The sequence below is a fragment of the Arachis ipaensis genome, chromosome B1 (assembly GCF_059453495.1).
Source record: "Arachis ipaensis isolate K30076 ecotype BB chromosome B1, ASM5945349v1, whole genome shotgun sequence".
Lineage (NCBI taxonomy): Eukaryota > Viridiplantae > Streptophyta > Magnoliopsida > Fabales > Fabaceae > Arachis > Arachis ipaensis.
The window spans coordinates 45,503,750-45,512,471 of record NC_142436.1 but is presented as its reverse complement, the minus strand read 5'-3'; the positions used below and the strand labels follow the sequence as shown (position 1 = coordinate 45,512,471).

At 41.7% G+C, this 8,722-nt stretch overlaps 1 non-coding gene across 1 annotated transcript; it reads left to right on the top strand.

Moving 5' to 3' along the window:
- Positions 1-7,726: 7,726 nt before the first annotated feature.
- On the top strand, positions 7,727-7,834 carry LOC148576422 (small nucleolar RNA R71). The gene has a single exon (XR_015903215.1). It is a non-coding gene; the product is annotated as a small nucleolar RNA R71 (small nucleolar RNA).
- Positions 7,835-8,722: the final 888 nt, after the last annotated feature.

Here is an 8,722-nt window from a genome sequence, read left to right as displayed (position 1 = left end):
AGAGAGAGAAAGACGAAGAGAGGGAGAGGAGAGAGAGAGAGGAGAGAGAGGAAGAGAGACAGAGAGAGAGAGAGGAGAAGGAGAGGGAGAAGGGGGAGAGAGAGAGAGAGAGAGGAAGAGAGACGGGGAGAGAGAGAGAGAGAGAGAGAGAGAGAGAGGAGGGAGACAAAGAGGAGAGAGAGAGAGAGGAAAGAGAGAGAGAAGGGAGAGAGGGGGGAGAAAGAGGAGAGAGAAAGGAGAGAGTGGGGAGAAAGAGGAGAGAGAGAGGAAGGGGAGAGAGAAAGTGAAGGGAGAGAGAGAAAGAGTATGTAAAAACTAATTTTAGAGTTTAAATAAAACCAGGTTTAATTTGGTTTAAAACTAAACTAAACCATAAAAACTGGTTTTTAATAAACTGGTTTTCATAAAAACTATGGTTTCGGTTCAGTTTTTTATTTAAAAAAACTGGTTTATTTAAAACAGTTTTAGTTCAGTTTCAATTCAGTTCAGTGAAACCAGTTTTTTTGCACACCTCCAGCTGAGACTGAAATTGGCGGTTATTGTGATTGTTCTGTTGGAAGCCACCCTAAGAATTATTCTTGAAGTTCTGAGGTCTTTGAGGTTGGTCCCTCCACCCAAAATTTGGGTGATTTCTCCACCCCTGATTGTATGTCTTAGAATATGGATCATTGTTGGAATTTTTAGGACCACTCCCCATGTAATTGACCTATTCAGAAGAGCATTGAACATAGTCATAATTATCATTTTACACAAAATTACCTGTCATGTCATAAGAGACTTCTTGAGTTGGATTTTGGGTGTTGATAACTGAGACTTGCATGCCACCCATCTGTTGAGTAAGTATACTTATTTGCTGAGACATAAGCTTGTTCTGAGCAAGAAGAGCATTAAGAGCTTCTACTTCCATAACACCCTTCTTCTGAAGAGCCTCAGAGTTCACAGGATTTCTGTTAGATGAGTATAAATATTGGTTGCTAGCAACCAATTCAATCAGCTCAATAGTCTCCTCCGGTGTCTTCTTCTTGTGCAATGAATCACTTGCAGAATTATCTAAGCATATCTTGGACATTTCACCCAAACCTTCATAAAAGATATCTAGTTGAGTCCTGGTGCACGAAATTGTGATGTCCAGGCTCGAACAATCCCTGGTAATGGCTCCAAAGCTTGGTGCTTTGATCTTAATTCATAATTGTCACAACTTCGATACAACTAACCAGCAAGTGCACTGGGTCGTCCAAGTAATACCTTACGTGAGTAAGGGTCGAATCCCACGGAGATTGTTGGTATGAAGCAAGCTATGGTCACCTTGTAAATCTCAGTCAGGCAGATATAAAGTGATAATGGTGTTTTCGAATATGATATAATAAAATAGAGATAGAGATACTTATGTAAATCGTTGGTAGGAATTTCAGATAAGCGAATGGAGATGCTTTTCGTTCCTCTGAACCTCTGCTTTCCTGCTATCTTCATCCAATCAGTCTTACTCCTTTCCATGGCTGGCTTTATGCAAGGGCATCACCGTTGTCAGTGGCTACATCCCCTCCTCTCAGTGAATAATATGCTCATGCATCCTGTCACGGCACGGCTATTCATCTGTCGGTTCCCGATCATGCTGGAATAGGATTCACCCTCCTTTTGCGTCTGTCACTAATGCCCAGCACTCGCGAGTTTGAAGCTCGTCACAGTCATTCAATCATTGAATCCTACTCGGAATACCACAGACAAGGTTTAGACTTTCCGGATTCTCTTGAATGCCACCATCATTCTAGCTTACGCCACGAAGATTCCGGTTAGGAGATCTAAGAGATATTCATTCTAGCTTATTTCATGTAGAACAGAAGTGTTTGTCAGGCACGCGTTCATAAGGGAGAAGGATGATGAGCGTCACACATAATCATCACCTTCATCACGTTCTTGGGTGCGAATGGATATCTTAGAAGCGAAATAAGAAGAATTGAATAGAAAACAGTAGTACTTTGCATTAATCTTTGAGGAACAGCAGAGCTCCACACCTTAATCTATGGAGTGTAGAAACTCTACCGTTAAAAGTACATAAGTGAAGGTCCAGGCATGGCCGAGATGGCCAGCCCCCATGGTCTAAGAACAATGCGTTCAAAGATGATCCTAAGATCCTAAGATGATCAAAAGATGCCTAATACAATAGTAAAAGGTCCTATTTATAATAAACTAGCTACTAGGATTTACATGAGTAAGTAATTGATGCATAAATCCACTTTCGGGGCCCACTTGGTGTGTGTTTGGGCTGAGCCTGAGTGTTGCACGTGCAGAGGCCATTTGTGGAGTTGAACGCCAGTTTCTGTGCCAGTTTGGGTGTTCAACTCTGGTTTTGGATCCTTTTCTGGCGCTGGACGCTAGATTTGGGCAGAAGGCTGGCGTTGAACGCCAGTTTACGTCGTCAATTCTTGGCCAAAGTATGGACTATTATATATTGCTGGAAAGCCCTGGATGTCTACTTTCCAACGCAATTGAAAGCGCGCCATGTCGAGTTCTGTAGCTCCAGAAAATCCACTTTGAGTGCAGGGAGGTCAGAATCCAACAGCATCAGCAGTCCTTCTTCAACCTCTGAATCTGATTTCTGCTCAAGTCCCTCAATTTTCAGCCAGAAAATACCTGAAATCATAGAAAAACACACAAACTCATAGTAAAGTCCAGAAATGTGAATTTAACATAAAAACTAATGAAAACATCCCTAAAAATAACTAGATCCTATTAAAAACATACTAAAAACAATGTCAAAAAGCGTATAAATTATCCGCTCATCACAACACCAAGCTTAAATTGTTGCTTGTCCCCAAGCAACTGAAAATCAAATAGGATAAAAAGAAGAGAATATACTATAAATTCCAAACTATCAATGAAACATAGCTCCAATCATATGAGCGGGACTTATAGCTTTTTGCCTCTTGAATAGTTTTGGCATCTCACTTTATCCATTGAGGTTCAGAATGATTGGCATCTATAGGAACTTCAGATTTCGAATAGTGTTATTGACTCTCCTAGTTCAGTATGATGATTCTTGAACACAGCTTCTTTATGAGTCTTGGCCGTGGCCCTAAGCACTTTGTTTTCCAGTATTACCACCGGATACATAAATGCCACAGACACATAACTGGGTGAACCTTTTCTGATTGTGACTCAGCTTTGCTAAAGTCCCCAATTAGAGGTGTCCAGGGTTCTTAAGCACACTCTTTGTTTTTGCTTTGGACCTTGACTTTAACCGCTCAGTCTCAAGTTTTCACTTGACACCTACACGCCACAAGCACATGGTTAGGGACAGCTTGGTTTAGCCGCTTAGACCAGGATTTTATTCCTTTAGGTCCTCCTATCCACTGATGCTCAAAGCCTTGGGATCCTTTTTATTTGCCCTTGCCTTTTGGTTTTAAGGGTTATTGGCTTTTTCTGCTTGCCTTTTCTTTTTCTTTCTATTTTTTTTTCGCCTATTTTTTTCTTTTTTTCTTCTTCTTTTTTTTTTTTCTGCAAGCTTTGTTCTTTGCTGCTTTTTCTTGCTTCAAGAATCATTTTTATGATTTTTCAGATTATCAAATAACATGTCTCCTAGTCATCATTCTTTCAAGAGCCAACATATTTAACATTCTTAAACAACAACTTCAAAAGACATATGCACTGTTCAAGCATACATTCAGAAAACAAGAAGCATTGTCACCACATCAATATAATTAAACTAAGTTCAAAGATAAATTCGAAACTCATGTACTTCTTGTTCTTTTGAATTAAGACATTTTTCATTTAAGAGAGGTGATAGATTCATAGGACATTCATATCTTTAAGACAAAGTTACTAACTACTAATGATCATGTAATGAAGACACAAACATAGAAAACAAAAAACAGAAGAAATAAGAACAAGGAATGAATCCACCTTAGTGATGGTGGCGTTTCCTTCTTGAGGAACCAATGATGTCCTTGAGCTCTTCTATGTCTCTTCCTTGTCTTTGTTGCTCCTCCCTCATTGCTTTTTGATCTTCTCTTATTTCATGGAGCATGATGGAGTGCTCTTGATGTTCCACCCTTAGTTGTCCCATATTGGAACTCAATTCTCCTAGGGAGGTGTTGATTTGCTCCCAATAGTTTTGTGGAGGAAAGTGCATTTGAGGCATTTCCGGAATCTCATGGTGATGAGCTTCATACGCCTCTTGAGCTCCATGACTGGGCTCTCTTGCTTGCTCCATCTTTTTCTTAGTGATGGGCTTGTCCTCTTTGATGAGGATATCTCCCTCTATGTCAATCCCAGCTGAATTGCATAGGTGGCAAATGAGGTGAGGAAAGGCTAACCTTGCCATGGTGGAGGACTTGTCAGCCACCTTGTAGAGTTCTTGAGGTATAATCTCATGAACTTCCACCTCTTCTCCAATCATGATGCTGTGGATCATGATGGCCCGGTCTATAGTAACTTCAGACCGGTTGCTAGTGGGAATGATTGAGCATTGAATAAACTCCAACCATCCTCTAGCAATAGGCTTGAGGTCCAATCTTCTTAGTTGAACCGGCTTGCCTTTGGAGTCAATCTTCCATTGAGCTCCTTCTACACATATGTCCATAAGGACTTAGTCCAACCTTTGATCAAAGTTGACTCTCCTTGTGTAGGGGCGTGCGTTCTCTTCCATGTATGGCAAGTTGAACGCCAACCTCACATTTTCCGGACTAAAATCTAAGTATTTCCCCCGAACCATTGTAACATAGTTCTTTGGATCCGGGTTCTTACTTTGATCATGGTTCTTGGTGATCCATGCATTGGCATAGAACTCTTGAACCATTAAGATACCGACTTGTTGGATGGGATTTGTTAGAACTTCCCAACCTCTTCTTTGAATTTCATGTCGGATCTCCGGATACTCATTTCTTTTGAGTTTAAAAGGGACCTCAGGGATCACCTTCTTCTTGGCCACAACATCATAGAAGTGGTCTTGATGGGCTTTGGAGATGAACCTTTCCATCTCCCATGACTCGGATGTGGAAGCTTTTGTCTTCCCTTTCCCTCTTCTAGAGGATTCTCTGATCTTGGGTGCCATCAATGGTAATGGAAAAACAAAAAAGCTATGCTTTTACCACACCAAACTTAGAATATTGCTCGCCCTCGAGCAATAAACAAAAGAATAGATGAAGAAGAAGAAGAAATGGAGGAGAGGGAGAGGGTGATGTGGTTTCGGCCAAGAAGGGTGTAGAGGGGTGTGTTGTGTGAATTTGATGAAGAATGGAGGTCTTTATATAGGGGAGGGAGGTGGGGTAGTGGTTCGGCCATATGGGTGGGTTTGGGTGGGAAATTGGTTTTGAATTTTAAAGGTAGGTGGAGTTTATGAGGTAGGTTTATTGGGAAGAGTGGGTGGGTGTGAGTGGTGAAGGTTTAGTGGGGAAGAGAGATTGAGGTGATTGGTGAGGGGTTTTTAGGGAAGAGTGTTTATGGGGTTGTGTGAAAGAGAGTGGTGAGAAGAGGTGAGTGGAGGTAGGTGGGGATCCTGTGGGGTCCACAGATCCTGAGTGGATCCTGTGGGGTCCACAGATCCTGAGTGGATCCTGTGGGGTCTACAGATCCTGAGTGGATCCTGTGGGGTCCACAGATCCTGAGGTGTTCAAGGATTTACATCCCTGCACCCATTAGGCATGTAAAAATGCCCTTGTACCCAACTCTGGGCGTTCAGCGCCAGGTTGGTGGCCATTTTGGGCGTTCAACGCCCATCTGTGTGCCATTTCTGGCGTTGAACGCCAGAACCATGCCTGTTCTGGCGTTCAGCGCCCAGAAGCTGCCCATTTTGGGCGTTCAGCGCCAGAACCATGCTCTGTTCTGGCGCTGAACGCCAGACAGATGCTCCTCCAGGGTGTGATTTTTCTTCTGCTGTTTTTGATTCCGTTTTCAATTTTTATATTTATTTTGTGACTCCACATGATCATGAACCTAAGAAAACATGAAAAACAATAAAAATAAGAATTAGATAAACATTGGGTTGCCTCCCAACAAGCGCTTCTTTAATGTCAATAGCTTGACAGTGGGCTCTCATGGAGCCTCACAGATGTGCAGAGCTTTGTTGAGACTCTCCAACACCAAACTTAGAGTTTGGATATGGGAGTTCAACACCAAACTTAGAGTTTGGTTGTGGCCTCCCAACACCAAACTTAGAGTTTGACTGTGGGGGCTCTGGTTGACTCTGCTTTGAGAGAAGCTTTTCATGCTTCCTCTTCATGGTTGCAGAGGGGGATCCTTGAGTTTTGAATACAAGGGAGTTCTCATTCCATTGAAGGAATATTTCACCTCTGTTAACATCAATCACAGCTCTTGCTGTGGCCAGGAAAGGTCTTCCTAGGATGATGGATTCATCCTCTTCCTTTCCAGTATCCAGGACTATGAAATCAGTAGGTATGTAAAGGCCCTCAACCTTTACTAGTACATCTTCTACTTGTCCATAAGCCTGTTTTCTTGAGCTGTCTGCCATCTCCAGTGAAATTTTAGCAGCTTGCACCCCATAGATTCCCAGTTTCTCTATTACAGAGAGGGGCATGAGGTTTATTCCTGAACCAAGGTCACACAGAGCCTTAAAGATCGTGGTGCCTATGGTACATGGTATTATGAACTTTCCAGGATCCTGTCTCTTCTGAGGCAATGTCAGTTGATCCAGATCACTTAGTTCATTGATGAACAAGGGAGGTTCAACTTCCCAAGCATCAATGCCAAACAATTTGGCATTCAGCTTCATGATTGCACCAAGAAACTTGGCAGTTTGCTCTTCAGTGACATCCTCATTCTCTTCAGAAGAGGAATACTCATCAGAGCTCATGAAGGGCATAAGGAGGTTCAATGGAATCTCTATGGTCTCTAGATGAGCCTCAGAGTCCTTTGGTTCCCCAGAGGGACGCTCCTTATTGATCACTGGACGTCCCAGGAGGTCTTCCTCCTTGGGATTCACGTCCTTTCCTCTCCTCAGAGGTTCGGCCATGGCGCTTATGTCAATGGCCTTGCACTCTCCTTTTGGGTTCTCTTCTGTATTGCTTGGGAGAGTACTAGGAGGGATTTCAGTGATCCTTTTACTCAGCTGGCCCACTTGTGCTTCCAGATTTCTAATGGAAGACCTTGTTTCATTCATGAAACTTACAGTGGCCTTAGATAGATCAGAGACTAGATTTGCTAAATTAGAGGCATTTTGTTCAGAGTTCTCTGTCTGTTGCTGAGTTGATGATGGAAAAGGCTTGCTATTGCTAAACCTGTTTCTTCCACCATTATTAAAGCCTTGTTGGGGCTTTTGATCCTTCCATGAGAAATTTGGATGATTTCTCCATGTTGAGTTATAGGTGTTTCCATAAGGTTCACCTAAGTAGTTCACCTCTGCTATTGCAGGGTTCTCAGGATCATAGGCTTCTTCTTCAGAAGATGCCTCTTGAGTACTGTTGGATGCAGCTTGCATTCCATGCAGACTCTGAGAAATCATATTGACTTGCTGAGTCAATATTTTATTCTGAGCCAATATGGCATTCAGAGTATCAACCTCAAGAACTCCCTTCTTCATAGGCGTCCCATTATTCACAGGATTCCTTTCAGAAGTGTACATGAACTGGTTATTAGCAACCATGTCAATGAGTTCTTGAGCTTCTGCAGGCGTTTTCTTTAGGTGAATGGATCCACCTGCAGAAGTGTCCAGTGACATCTTTGATAGCTCAGATAAACCATCATAGAATATATCCAGGATGGTCCATTCTGAAAGCATGTCAGAAGGACACTTTTTGGTCAACTGTTTGTATCTTTCCCAAGCTTCATAGAGGGATTCACCTTCTTTCTGTCTGAAGGTTTGAACATCAGCTCTAAGCTTGCTCAGCTTTTGAGGAGGAAAGTACTTGGCTAAGAAAGCCGTGACCAGCTTATCCCAAGAGTTCAGGCTGTCTTTGGGTTGAGAATCCAACCATAATCTAGCTCTGTCTCTTACAGCAAAAGGGAAAAGCATGAGCCTGTAGACTTCAGGATCTATTCCATTAGTCTTAACAGTATCACATATCTGCAAGAATTCAATTAAGAACTGAAAAGGATCTTCAGATGGAAGTCCATGAAACTTGCAGTTCTGCTGCATCAGAGAAACTAATTGAGGTTTCAGCTCAAAGTTGTTTGCTCCAATGGCAGGAATGGAGATGCTTCTTCCATGTAAATTGGAATTAGGTGCAGTAAAGTCACCAAGCATCCTCCTTGCATTATTATTATTTTCGGCTGCCATCTCTTCTGCCTGTTCGAAAATTTCTGAAAGTTTATCTCTGGATTGTTGTATTTTAGCTTCTCTTAATTTTCTCTTCAGAGTCCTTTCAGGTTCTGGATCTGCTTCCACAAGAATGTTCTTATCCTTGCTCCTGCTCATATGACAAGGAAGAATGGCCAGAAAAATGATAATAATAATAGAGATCCTCTATACCACAGTATAGGGATCCCTTTGTGAGTGGAAGAGAAGGGGGAGACAAAGAATGTGATGTAAAGGAAGAAATGCAACTGTACGAATGGAAGAGATGTGAGATGAGATGTTAGGATATGAATGAATAAATAGAATAGAATGAGAGAGAAGGAGGGAATTTTCGAAAATTATTTTTGAAAAGGAGTTAGTGATTTTTGAAAATGGTTTTTGAAAAATTGTTAGTAATTTTCGAAAATTAAGTTTTAAAAATTAAAATAATTAATAAATTAAAAAGAAATTTTGAAAAAGGGGAGAGATATTTTC